Source organism: Micropterus salmoides, unplaced genomic scaffold, assembly GCF_014851395.1.
Source record: "Micropterus salmoides isolate LMB-PRFRI ecotype aquatic unplaced genomic scaffold, ASM1485139v1 Ms_hic_scaffold_7, whole genome shotgun sequence".
NCBI lineage: Eukaryota > Metazoa > Chordata > Actinopteri > Centrarchiformes > Centrarchidae > Micropterus > Micropterus salmoides.
This window is the reverse complement of record NW_024044459.1, coordinates 1,644,544-1,658,105: the sequence shown is the minus strand read 5'-3', so window position 1 is coordinate 1,658,105 and position 13,562 is coordinate 1,644,544.

Sequence of the window (13,562 nt, the reverse complement as noted above, 5' to 3'; positions counted from 1 at the left end):
ACAAAGAGCCTACAGAGAGGCCCAGAACCAAAAAATTAGCCAGCACGTGCTCGTTGTACAAAAAATGTAACAAATGTGCACAGCTTTACTACTCAGCGATGAGTGGTGAAGGTAAACCACACACATGTCCTGCGGTGAAGTGTAAAATCTGTGGTGAGAAGTTGACCTCTGACGTTACAGATAAGAGGGAGATGCACCAATGCTACATCCAGACACTACCACCTGAAACAAAACACACAGAAAAATTGGTGTTTTATGATTTTGAAACATACGTCAATGAAAATGGCGTTCACATACCCTTTTTGGTGTGTACAAAAACGTTAGATGGCAAAACATGGAGCTCTCAAGGCAGAAATTGTGCCAACGAGTTTCTCACGCATTTCAGACGCCCTCTGTACAAAAATGCTGTGTTTATTGCTCACAATGCTCGAGGTTTTGACTCCTACCTACTCCTCAACGCCATGCTTGAACAAGCATTAAAACCCTCTTTGATTTTGCAAGGTTCAAAAGTCATCTGTATGACAGATCCTGATTTTAATCAAAAATACATTGACTCACTGTCCTTTCTTTCCATGCGTTTAGCCGATATGCCAAAAGCTCTCGGTTTTGATGACAGAATTAAAGGCTATTTTCCCCATAATTTTAGCTCACCTGCCCATTTGACCTACACAGGTCCCTACCCGGAGCCAAAAATGTACGGTACAGAACGCATGACTACGGTACAGCTGAAAGACTTTAACACCTGGTACGAGACGGCGCGCTGCGGTACATTTGATTTCATGAGAGAGGCCCGCCTCTATTGTGAAAACGATGTTGAGATTCTCGCAGAGGGATGCAAGCTGTTCAGAAAACAGTATATTGATGAAACAGCGGTTGACCCTTTTAGCCGCGCGACTATAGCATCTGCATGCATGAAAGTGTTTGTGACCAACTTCCTTCCTCCTAAAAGTTTGGCCATCCCCGATCCCAATAACTACACACGCCAGTTCAAAACGTATTCGAACGCAGGCATACAGTGGCTGCATTGGGTGGCTAGCACCGAAAACATCTTCATTCAACATGCTTTAAATGAGGGGGAAAAACAACTAGGAAAATACTTTGTAGATGGTTTTGCAGAGATCCAAGGTGTGAAATATGTATGGGAGTTTCTGGGATGTTTTTTCCATGGCTGTCCGAGTTGTTTCAAAGCTCATGAGACCAATCCTTTGACCGGCTACCCTTTTGAGGAGATGCATGCGAGGAGCGAGGAGAAATTACGTGAGTTACAGGCCATCCACAATGCTAAAGTGATTGTCATGAGAGAGCACACATGGACCGAGATGAAAAAATCACATCAGGGGTTAAAAGATTTTCTCAAACAGTATAAAGCTCCTCAACCTCTCTCACCCCGCGAAGCTTTGTATGGGGGTCGAACCTGTGCAGTAAAGTTGAGACACACTGCGGGTGCTAATGAAACGGTAGACTACTTTGATGTGACATCGCTGTATCCCTATGTCAACTGTAACTTTCCCTATCCTTTGGGGCACCCAAAAATAATCTACAAAGATTTCAAAGAACCCCAAAGCTACTTTGGAATAATCAGAGCCAAAATCTGTCCACCACAGGGTTTATTTTTTCCTGTTTTGCCCTATAGAACTGCAGCTGGTAAACTTGTCTTCACACTCTGCCGAACGTGCGCTGAACTTAATTTTCAGGAGGGTCCATGTCAACACAGTGATGAGGACAGAGCGATGACAGGGGTCTGGGTCACTCCTGAATTTAACAAGGCCTTGGAGATGGGGTATCGGGTAGCTGAGATCACAGAGGTATGGCAATTTGATAGACAGAGCGACTCGATTTTTGTTCAGTACATGCACACTTTTCTGAAGGGTAAACAGGAAGCTTCAGGTTACCCCCCTGAAGCCAAAGATCAGGCAGCCCGAGAAAAGTACATCAAAGACTATCAGACCAATCAGGGTGTTTTGCTGGATGCGTCTAAAATTCATCCGAATCCTGCAAAAAGACAAGTCTCCAAATTATGTCTCAACACATTCTGGGGGAAATTTGCACAACGCTCGAATCAGACACAGACTAAACTAATCACTGACCCTGAAGAGTTTTTTAACTTTATGTTTTCTGGAAAATATAAAGTTAAATACTTTTCCTTTGTCAACGACAAAACAGCATTGTTGCAGTGGAGTTATGGTGAGCAATGTATTGCCCCTCCAAACAAGGTAGACAACGTCTTTATAGCTGCTTTCACCACAGCTTATGGGCGTCTAAAGTTGTACAGTTATTTGGAGCAGCTGCAGGAGAGGGTCTTGTATTATGATACAGACAGTATTATCTATGTCACAAAAGAGGGGGAGAGACGGCTTGACCTGGGTAATTACATGGGAGATTTGACTGATGAGTTAGATGGTGATAGCATAAAAGAATTCGCGGCCGCGGGTCCTAAAAGTTATGCGTACCAGACTCGTAACAACAAAGTAGTACTTCGTGTAAAGGGTATCACTCAAACGCATGATTGTTGTGAACAAGTTAACTTTAACAGTGTCAAACAGTTGGTGGAGAATTATGTGCTAAACTCTGATGATGGGGGTGTAATTGAAACACCTCAGCACAATATTGTACGAGATAAAAGGGGGTTTTTCCTTAGAAACTCATCATTCCAGAAAAAGTTTAGAGTGGTGTATGACAAGAGACGGTTACTGAGCCAAGGTCAAACCCTGCCTTTTGGCTATTGAAGAAAAAAATGTTTTCATCCAATGAAATTGAGTTTGACCCTAGACTAAGAACACCTTTCTCCTGTCAAATTGTGGGGCCAAGCGGGTCCGGTAAAACTTATTTTGTAAAGTCTGTGTTGGAATCCTGTAATCATGTCATCGACAACATGCCTAGTAATATTGTTTGGATTTTTACTTCTTATCAACCGATGTACACTGAACTGCAGCAGAAGAATAAAAAGATCAAATTTGTTGAAGGATTGCCTGATTCTTTTGACGATGAAATTCTATTCCCACCTGATCAAGATCATCTTATAATTTTGGATGATGTCATTTTCCAGGCCTCTGATCACCCTGAAGTTGTGAAAATTTTCACACAGTACAGGCACCACAAAAAAATGAGTGTCATCATGTTGACTCAAAATGTATTTCACCGTGGAAAGCACAGTAGGACAATTAGTTTAAATAGTAACTATTTGGTTTTGTTTAAAAACCCTCGAGATAGATTACAGATGAGTATATTAGCTCAACAAATATTTCCTGGACGAAAAGCCTTTTTCTTAGAAAGTTTTGAAGATGCTACCAAAGATCCTCACGGGTATTTAATCTTGGACCTCACACCTAGTTGCCCAGAAACTTACAGACTAAGATCAGGAGTGCTACCCCACCAGTGGCCCGTTGTCTATCTTCCCAAATCAAAGTCCTGAGCCAACATGTCAGCACGTTTAAAAAGGAATGCGCCTTTACTGAGGGCTTTATGTCACGCCACGCCTCAAAAGCGTAAAGATATTCTCAACAATTGCTCATCGGACTTTCTTCAGTCTTTGTGTGAACTCTCTTTGAATCTTTTAAAAGGAAACATTCCTATGACCTCAGCTCAATATAACAAACTCAAAAAACAAAAGAAAATTATAAGGTTGCTGGCTAATAAAAAAACAAGTCTTAAAACCAAACATAAGGCTCTGACAAAACAGTCTGGAGGCTTTCTGTTACCTCTTCTTTCAACAATCCTTCCTGTCATTTTGGGAGGGCTAATTAATAGATAAATCATGAGTCAGAAAATGTTTTTGGTGACGCCTCAGCAACTAAACCGGCTGAATCATTCTGTACCATCTGCATCCAACGCTGAAATAATGAGACATACGGTAGAAAATGATTTGGATGAAAAAATGAGGGCAATACTAAACGAGGATGGTATGAACGCTTATGAAAAAATTAAGAAATACAATGCCCTGCTGCAAAGATACCTAGCTCTGGTCAAACAAGGAGAGAAGGAAGAACGGCACATTACTCTGACAGTAGCTAAAGATTCTGAGGCACTGAAGCAGCGCGTAGAAGGAGGAGAAGAAGAAGAAGAAGACAAGAAACTGGATGAAACAGCAAGGGAGGTTGTACAAAACTTGCCGGCTCGCTATCGTAACAATGCACAGTACATCATAAAGAAATTAACCAAGAGCCGAGGTGGGTGGACTCCCAGGGGAGAGTTTGTGTATAACGGAGATGTTGTGAAAGGTTCACACCTGCTTGACTTGTTTAAAAGTCTGACCGTCTCCCTTAAAAAATCCCAGCCTCCTAAGGGATGGACAGGTTTTTTGAATACTTTGTCAGAACTCAACATCCCTTTATCAATGATGAGCAACCCTCAAGCTCGAGAGCAATATAGGCAACTTCAAACGGTAGGACCCCGGGAAGATGAGGAGGAGGTGATGTCCCTGCCGATAAAGAGGGGAAGAAGGAAAAAGCAGACACCCCGTGCCCCTCGCAGGGATGGAGAGGATGATGAGACACAGCCCTTACTATTTAAGAAGGGAAGAAAACACAGACGAGCATCTTTAACCCCCCAGTGGGAAGAGGTGGACGCCTCGCCACCCTCAAGAAGAGAAAAAAGAAAAAACTCACCCCCCTTGCTCCACGATGGCTTAATTTTAACCCATAATAAAAACAATTCAAGCTAAAGTTATTTGTCTCAAGATTCATCTTTATTTATAACTTATAACAGTCTTTGAACATTTGTAAAGAACAAACTGTGTGGTGAAAAGATGCGGCTCTTTGTTGCCTCATACAACGTTGATATTTTTTCACAAAATTGGATACCATAGAATCATTTCTTGTAAAATCATCATGATACAAAGACAGCACATTCTCAAAAGATAGACCGCAGGCTCGATGACACAAATAGAACACACAATGCTGACCACATGTGGTAGACAGTGTATGCTGAAACTGATGTGTATGATATGAAATGGTTTCACAGCGTTTTTTAAAAATTCCAAGATACTTTTAGGGTAATGTGAAAACTCTGGTGAGAATCCAAAAGAATCAAAAAAGCTAGCTTTCTGACCTTCCTCAAGAGTGAGCGCCAGCCAGTGCTCCCCAGGCTCGTGTGCAGGGTGGGTGTTAACTATCATGTAAGCTGGTAGTCTAAAGGACTGTCTCAGTAAAGGTAACTGATCCGAAGCCCACACGCCACAAAAGGAATCTCCAAGTAAATGTCGCAATATTCCTTCCAATTCATGGTTGTTCATATTGCTTTAGTAATAGTCCACCAACACTTGTCGTTTTGAATTTATTTCCAGAATAGATTCGTAACACGCGTAAACAATGAGAGTTGTGGTATGAGGTAAGGGCACTCGGAATCTCATTTCAAGTCTTAAACTCCCGTTGGAAATGGTTGACAAAGCGTCGCTGTCTTCACTGGCATTGAGGTTGAAAACAAACAAAGAGTAACCTTGCTGAAATTCTTCCCGGTTGATGCTCAGAGGTAAATCTTTTAGATGTCTCCCTGTGGCGGTAAACATATTATAAAATTCTCGGACAGACAACCCGTGGTTAAATTGAGGCTGGAAAGCTTTGGCTGGGACTTGTCTCCCGTCCTGACACAACGCCATGTATTCTACATCATTGTGTATAAAATTGAAAGGTGACAGGTCTCTCTTTCCTGTGAAGGCTTCGTGGTTTACCATGGCAATAACTAGATATTTAGGTAACGTTCCTAGGAAAGATTTTCTTGGTTGCATATCCGTGAATTCGCGGGTATAGAATAGGTTTTGACATTCACACGGGATAAGGGGTAGAGGGCGTTCCCCTCATTAAGGCCGATGCATGACCTATCGCACTGCTGGGGATACAGTGACTTTCTTAACAAACAGAGAAGCCCCCAGTATTTTTAATCTGTAAGTACTGGCTGCCCCAGCCATGAGAGAAAAGGCATCGCTAGCCCTGGTTAGCTTAATTCTTAAATCCACAGAGTTCAGGAGAAGCCTCTCGCTGAAAAAAATGTCACTATGAAGAGGGCCCAACAGGTGTACCTCCTTCGATTCTTCACTGAATTGAGCTCTCTGTACTAATCCTTTGTTTGGCCCATCATCTATCACCACTGAGTCCATAGACCCCGCTGTGTCTTTGTAAAATAATCCGGCGGTGAACTGGCTTTTTAGAGTATCTTCAGAATAGTTGAGCAGGGTTTCGATCATTGCTCTGTAGGGGTGTGTAGCGCTGGACTGTGAAATCAGTCTATCTCCCAAAATAACGTCGCATTGGCTGAAGATTGTATTTAGGGGATAATTGATGAGACCCACAGAGGCATCATCAGCCAGGTCTGATCCATCCGCATTCGTAATTTTCAAACGCAGGTGTAACAGGGTGTCGTTCAAATCCAAATATTTTTCCCCGTCACCGGGGATAAAGAATTCAACGGGACCTCCATCAGTAATGGCTGACAGAGGCATGACTTCTGTGTAAATCTTTTCATCGATAGAGAGCTGTGTCATAGGAGCTGAAAATAAATCCAATTCCCCCATAGTGCATTCGGCCGATTTGTGATGTAAAAGAGCCATCTTTTCTAAAATATATCAGAGGCCCTTCTGCTAGTGTGCTTCCTCTTGGTCTTACTTTTTTCAACTGATCTTTTTCTTTTTATATGCCCTGCTTTTACACGCCGCCCTGGCGGTCTCTTCCTTGCTCTTCGAGCCAACACCATCATGCTGCCTGACCCTTCTTGAACACCTTGGGCCGAGCGATCACCTAATTTACCAACGGCGTGGGTTATCACCTCTGAGGCTATGTTTTTAGCGGCTGATTTAAGATGAGGCTTAGCAATGGCAAAACCTCTTTTCATCAGCGGTGCAACAAAACGAAATAATTTTGAGAATATAGACCCTATGCCTCTCCCGTACATCACGGGAGCCCCGCTAAAACCAGGGAGAGCACCCCCTACTTGATTTTCATAATAGCTCACAAAACGGTGAGGATCGCGGGTATGATGTATCATTTTGTCACAGAAGTTGCAAAGTTTTTTGAAGGTCTAAAATGGAGTTTCACAATAGTCTTTCCAAAAGTAAACTTCACCGGTGTATTTTGATCCGTTTTAATCTCTATGTGAATGTTTTCAATGTGATTCTTGATCACTGGAAGGTAGCAGGGGGGATTAAAATATTGTGTGATGACGTCCCCGTATGTTCCTTGTATATCGATCGTTCTCAAGAGCGGAGCGTATGTATCGCCAACCAGCTGATGTCGAACCAGATCACTGTAGACATATAGATGGGACATACCAGCTTTTATATCTGCTGGGTAGGGTGCCATCCTCTGATTGAACTGTAACCATTTCCCCGGTTCAAACCCCAACATGTAAGCAACAGGAGGATAAAAACGGAGGTGAAATTGCCCCCCTGCCTGAAATTCAAATCTCTTTTGAATGGTACTAAAGACAAAATAAATATCGGAGCCAATTTTTCTAAGAAATGCATGCAGCTCGAGCCTGAGCTGCTCTATGTTGTGATAATATCCTCCCCTAAACCTCTGACGGTGGACCTCACTGTCTGACTCTCCTTCTGAGGGTTTATTCCTCCAATCAAAGTAGGCATCCCCATTAGATATGTTAAACCAGGTATGCGGATATGAAATCTCTGTCAAGGCCACTTGCCACCGTCCCTCTAAATTAAGATGCTGCGCTAAATCTACATGGTAGCTAGAGCTCGTATTATTTTTAAATACTTCAAGACTGGCGTTGGAAGGTAAAGTCACGTAAAACCCCTCTCCGGAGGCTTGATCCATGTTGTAATGACTACAAATCAAATGTATCTGTTTTTTTATATATTTTTTAGGTCTCTTGCTTTGACCCAGCTGTTAAACTTCTCAGGCCAGTTTTTCCAGCGCACCAGCATTTCTTTTCTCCCCCTGATACTACGTTCCTCTAAGATTTCTGCAACCGGAAATGCTTTGTCCTTAGAAATCAAAACTTTCTGCAATTCCGCTTCATAGAATGTACCCTGTATAGGCTCTCCGTCATAATCATTCAGTTTATAAACGGGGGGTTGACGAGGAATGCATTCTGTCACTGTAAAAAGTTCATCTGTATAACTCTGTTGATATTTTTTATCAAACACTCCTCTCAGTTTTGATATTCTTACCAAATCCCCTACATTAAATTTCATCTTTAAATCATTTTTGCGCCTAATAGGAAATGTACCGTACAGGTTTTCAAACACTTGAGAGGTATTTTCTGACGTGACCTGCATAGGCGTCATTTTTATACTTTTATGAAAGCTATTATTGTAGCTTTCAAGCAATTTCTGTAAGACATCCAAGTATCTACGGGTGTTTGTAGCTGTAAAAAACCTCCACATTCGCGTTTTTAGCGTACGGTTAAACCTTTCAACCACTGACGCTTTTAAGTCACTGGCCGTTGCAAAATGATTAATACCTTGTTTTGTCATTAATCTTTCAAAAGTCTTGTTAAAGAATTCTTTACCCGCATCCGTTTGTAACTTTTCAGGGTTCCGGCTGTCTTTTAAAATAGACTCAAATGCCTTAGTAATTTGGAACACTCTCTTATTTTGCTGCATGCTGTTGAAGGTAATTTGTAATGCTGTTTAATTTTTACTCACCGTTATACCATTTTACTGCTTTACTGTCATTATTTCAATTTATTCTTCACTTGTTTACTGATGGTAAGTTTGTCACACAAAGCTTTAGCAAAGATTTTGAAGGTAATTAAAAAATGCTGTTTAATTTTAACTCACTGTTATACTATTTTACTGTAATTATTTCATCTTATTCTTTAGTTCTTAAATGATGGTAAGTTTGTCACACAAAGCTTTAGCAAAGATTTTACAAAGTTTAATTTTGGAACTCACTCTTATTTTGCTGCATGCTGTTGAAGGTAATTTTTACTCACCGTTATACCATTTTACTGCTTTGCTGTCATTATTTCAATTTATTCTTCACTTGTTTAATAATAAAGACTGACTTGATTCCAAAGAAACCTCCTACTGATCCTTTGCTGGCCCCGGAGATTCCTCCTTTTACTTATAACTCACTGCTATACTTTTTTAATGATAAATTTATTGTCACAAACACCTCCTAGTTAATTCATTCAAGTTGTATTACTTAATAAAGTCTTTAAATCAATGAAAAACACACAATGGAAGGATGAACCCCCTCTTATCAGTTACATACAGACATATTTCCGGTTGGGGCGGGACAGGATGCACCTCCTCTTACCAGTTACATACAGACATATTTCCGGCTGGGGTGGGACAGGATGAACCCCCTCTTATCAGTTACATACAGCCATATTTCCGGTTGGGGCGGGACCGGATGCCCCCCCTCTTATCAGTTACATACAGACATCCGGTGGGGTGGGGGGACCGGAAATAGCTGTCAAAAATGAGTTTGATGGAATGTATTGGATACTTCTCTCTTATAAAGCATAGAGCCAAATCTGCACATTAGTATGTAGATAAATACAACTGCTACAAGATGTGCACATGCAAATCTGACATGGTGAATTTTTATTCACCATGTGAGAATTTTTATTTTTATTTTGTCTTGAAACACTACTAATAAGCATGATTTACATGTAATCCCAGTTTTACAGTGAGGAATTGAAAAATAAGAAATGAATGTTTTAAACAGCTGTTTCTTGTGTACTGTTTCTATTTTTTGTTTTAAACTGATTGGTATGTTTTCAGATTAATCTGTCTTGACGGCAAGCACTGGAGCCATGTTTAATCAAGTTGGGAAATCATGCGGAGCATTGTGCCACAGTTACTGGACCAAGGTCAAATTCAGTTCATTGCTAACTGATTCTACAGTACTTTTATTATATTTTGTTCCTCTTTCTTTACATCCCTCTGTAACTTTAATTTCCCCTACAGGGAATTAATAAAGGAATATCTTATCTGTAATATCTTACCTTATATATATATATGTATAAAAAAATTTAAAAAATCCCCCTATCACTCCTTGCGGGGTGGTATGTGTCATCCTCAAGCTCGGGTCCTCTACCAGAGGCCTGGGAGTTTGAGGGTTCTGCACAGTATCTTAGCTGTTCCTAGGACTGCACTCTTCTGGACAGAGACCTCTTTACCTGGAATCTGCTGTAGCCACTCTCCCAGTTTGGGAGTCACAGCCCCCTGTGCTCCGATTATCACTGGCACCACTGTTGCTCTTACTTTCTACATGTTTTCTAGCTCTTCTTTCAGCCCTTGGTATTTCTCAAGCTTCTTGTGTTCCTTCTTCTTGATGTTGCTGTCGCTTGGGATTTCCACATCTATCCCTGCAGCCTTCTTCTGCTGTTTGTCAATCAACACTATGTCTGGTTGGTTAGCCATCACCAGTTTGTCAGTCTGGATCTTGAAGTCCCACAGGATCTTAGCTCGGTCATCCTCAACTACCTTAGGAGGTGTCTTCCATTTTGACCTTGGGACTTCCAGCCCATACTCATGGCAGATGTTCCTGTACACTATGCCAGCTACCTGGTTATGGCGCTCCATGTACGCACTTCCTGCCTGCATCTTACACCCTGCTGTTATGTGCTGTACTGTCTCAGGGGCATCCTTGCACAGTCCGCACCTGGGGTCCTGCCTGGTGTGGTAGACCCCAGCCTCTATTGATCTTGTACTGAGTGCCTGTTTTTGTGCCGCCATGATTAGCGCTTCTGTGCTGTCCTTCAGTCCAGCTTTTTCCAGCCACTGGTAGGATTTCTTGATATCAGCCACTTCTTCTATTTGTCTGTGGTACATGCCGTGCAGCGGCTTGTCCCTCCATGAAGGTTCTTCATCTTTCTTGTCCTCACCCTCGGGTTTCTGCTGCCTGAGGTACTCACTAAGCCTTCATCTTTGGGGGCCATCTTCCTGATGTACTCCTGGATCTTTGTTGTTTCATCTGATTGGTATGTTTTCAGATTAATCGCTCTATGCATTGTGAGGAGCTTTCTCGTCTTGATATCAGTAGCCTCTATCTCCTCCTTTGCCAGTTTATTATACCCGCGGGGTATCTGATGACTGGCGTATGTGTTGATGGCTCGGATCTTGTTTTTCCCATTTAGCTGACTTTTCAGGACCTGCCTTACTCTCTGTAGGTATTTGGCTGTGGCGGACTTCCTTGCTGCCTCCTCATAGTTTCCGTTAGCCTGCGGCACCCCAAGGTATTTGTAGCTGTCCTGAACATCTGCAATGTGGCCTTCTGGTAGTTCAATCCCCTCGGTTCTGATCATCTTCCCTCTTTTTGATACCATGCGACCACACTTGTCCAGTCCGAACGACATTCCAGTGTCGTTGCTGTAGATCCTGGTAGTGTGGATCAGTGAGTCGATGTCTCGCACATTTCTGGCATACAGCTTGATGTCATCCATGTAGAGGAGGTGACTGATGGTTGTTCCACTTCGGAACCGGTATCCGTAGCCAGTCTTTGTGATGATCTGGATGAGGGGGTTCAGGCCTATGCAGAACAGCAGTGGGGATAGTGCATCGCCTTGGTATATGCTGCACTTGATGGTGACTTGTGCATTTGGCTTTGAGTTGACTTCCAGACTTGTTTTCCACAGCCCCATTGAGTTCTTGATGAAGGCTATTAGTGTCTTGTTGATCTTGTACATTTCCAAGCATTCTAGTATCCATGTATGGATGGGAACTGTTGGGCTTCTGTAAATATCATCACAGAGTATGGTCTAGACCTGCTCTTTTATGAAAAGCGCTGTGAGATAACTTTTGTTGTGATTTGGCGCTATATAAATAAAACTGAATTGAATTGAATTGTATGTGGCAGTGAGTCGTAGGCTTTCTTGTAGTCAATCCAGGCGGTGCACAGATTGGTCTGCCTGGTCTTGCAGCATCGAGTGACTGCTCTATCAACCAGTAGCTGGTGCTTGGCTCCCCTGGTATTACTTCCCATTTCCTTCTGGGCCCTATCCATGTATTGAGCCATGTGCCTACTCATCTCCTGTCATCGCTATGATGCCTGATGATGCTTCCATGTTGTGCAGAGGCAGGTTATTGGCCGGTAGTTGGATGGGATTGTTCCTTTCTGGGGATTCTTCATGATCAGGACTGTCCGTCCTTGTGATGGGTAAGCTGAGTGCAGACTGAGGTGTGGACCCAAATGCAGACAATACGAACAGGCTTCCACAGGAGATTGAGGCAAGAGTCCAAACAAAGGCATTTCAAACACAAACATAATCCACAGTCAAAATCCACAAACAAGGAACAAAGTACTATCCAAAGGTAAGATCCAAAAACACAGAGAACAAAGCACAGGAGAACACTCAACAACAAAGACTGAAGACACAAGCAGGCATATATATACACAGAGACTAACGAGCAGGGCGGGAGCAACACAGGTGAGGGGGATCAGGACTAATGAGTCACAGGCAGGCAGAGAGACAGCAGGGGAAACAGACAGACACCAATAAAGCCATAGGAAAATTAATAACCAGGAAGAAACAGAATATAAATAACTGAACCAGAACATAGGCAGACAGATCACTAATATACCAAAAAATACAACTAACAGGGAAAACAGACTAAGATTGAACAGAACACAGAGCAAACATGGACAAAATAATACAGAAGTACACAGACCAGGAGTAGACACTAAGACACGAATACAAATGCAGGAAATAACTAGAATACGAGACAAGACAGATACTAAGAAAACTTAAACATGCGAATGAACAAAGGACTAAACATAGCTACAAAACCCTAAACATGACAAGATCAAATAAAGCTGTAGAAACACAGAATCCAAAATCAAACCCATGAAAACAGATACCAAGTAAACTAGGACATGTGAATGAATAAAATAATAAACAAGGCTACACTGAGAAACACAGAACCAAAAACAGACTAAAACAGGAAAGACGTGAAAACAAAACCACACTCCTAACAGTCCTTGGGTTAACCCTTCTGGGTGGGTCCCATCCATCAGCAGTTGGTTCATTTGTGCTGCCAGGCATTCATGGAGTGCAGTTAGTTTCTTCAGCTGGTAGGTGTGGATCATGTCAGGGCTTGGTGCTGTCCAGCTCTTCATATCTGCCACTATTTCTTGGATGTCTGCCGTTGTAATGGTTACTGTATCTTGTTCTGGGAGATTGCCGTGAGTTGTTCTTAGATCCACTACCCACTGTGCATTGGTCTTGTGGGATGCCTCTTTCTCCATATGTTCTTCCAGTACTGTTCAGTCTCAGCCCTGGGTGGATCTGATCTTGTGTTATTACCCTGCCACTGAAAGTACACTTTGGATGGTTCGGTGGAGAACATCCGGTTTATTCTCCTGGCTTCTTCTTCTCCCTTGTATCTCTTTAGGCAGGTAGCCAGAGCGGTAAGTCTTTGTTTGGCAGTCTGCAGATATTGACAGGTATCGACAGCTTGCTGTATTTCTTAGGTAGCCCCTTCCTTGCAACTTTCTTTAGCTCTGACAGCTGACTAACCTCTATTTGTGTTGCCTTGATCTTGGCCTCTAGCCTTCTCCTCCATGGGGGGTAATGCTCTTTGTGGCTTGTGGTGTTCATCTTATAGCCAAGCATCTCTAGGATCAGTGTTGATAATGGGTTTCGAAGCATCCATATATCCCACA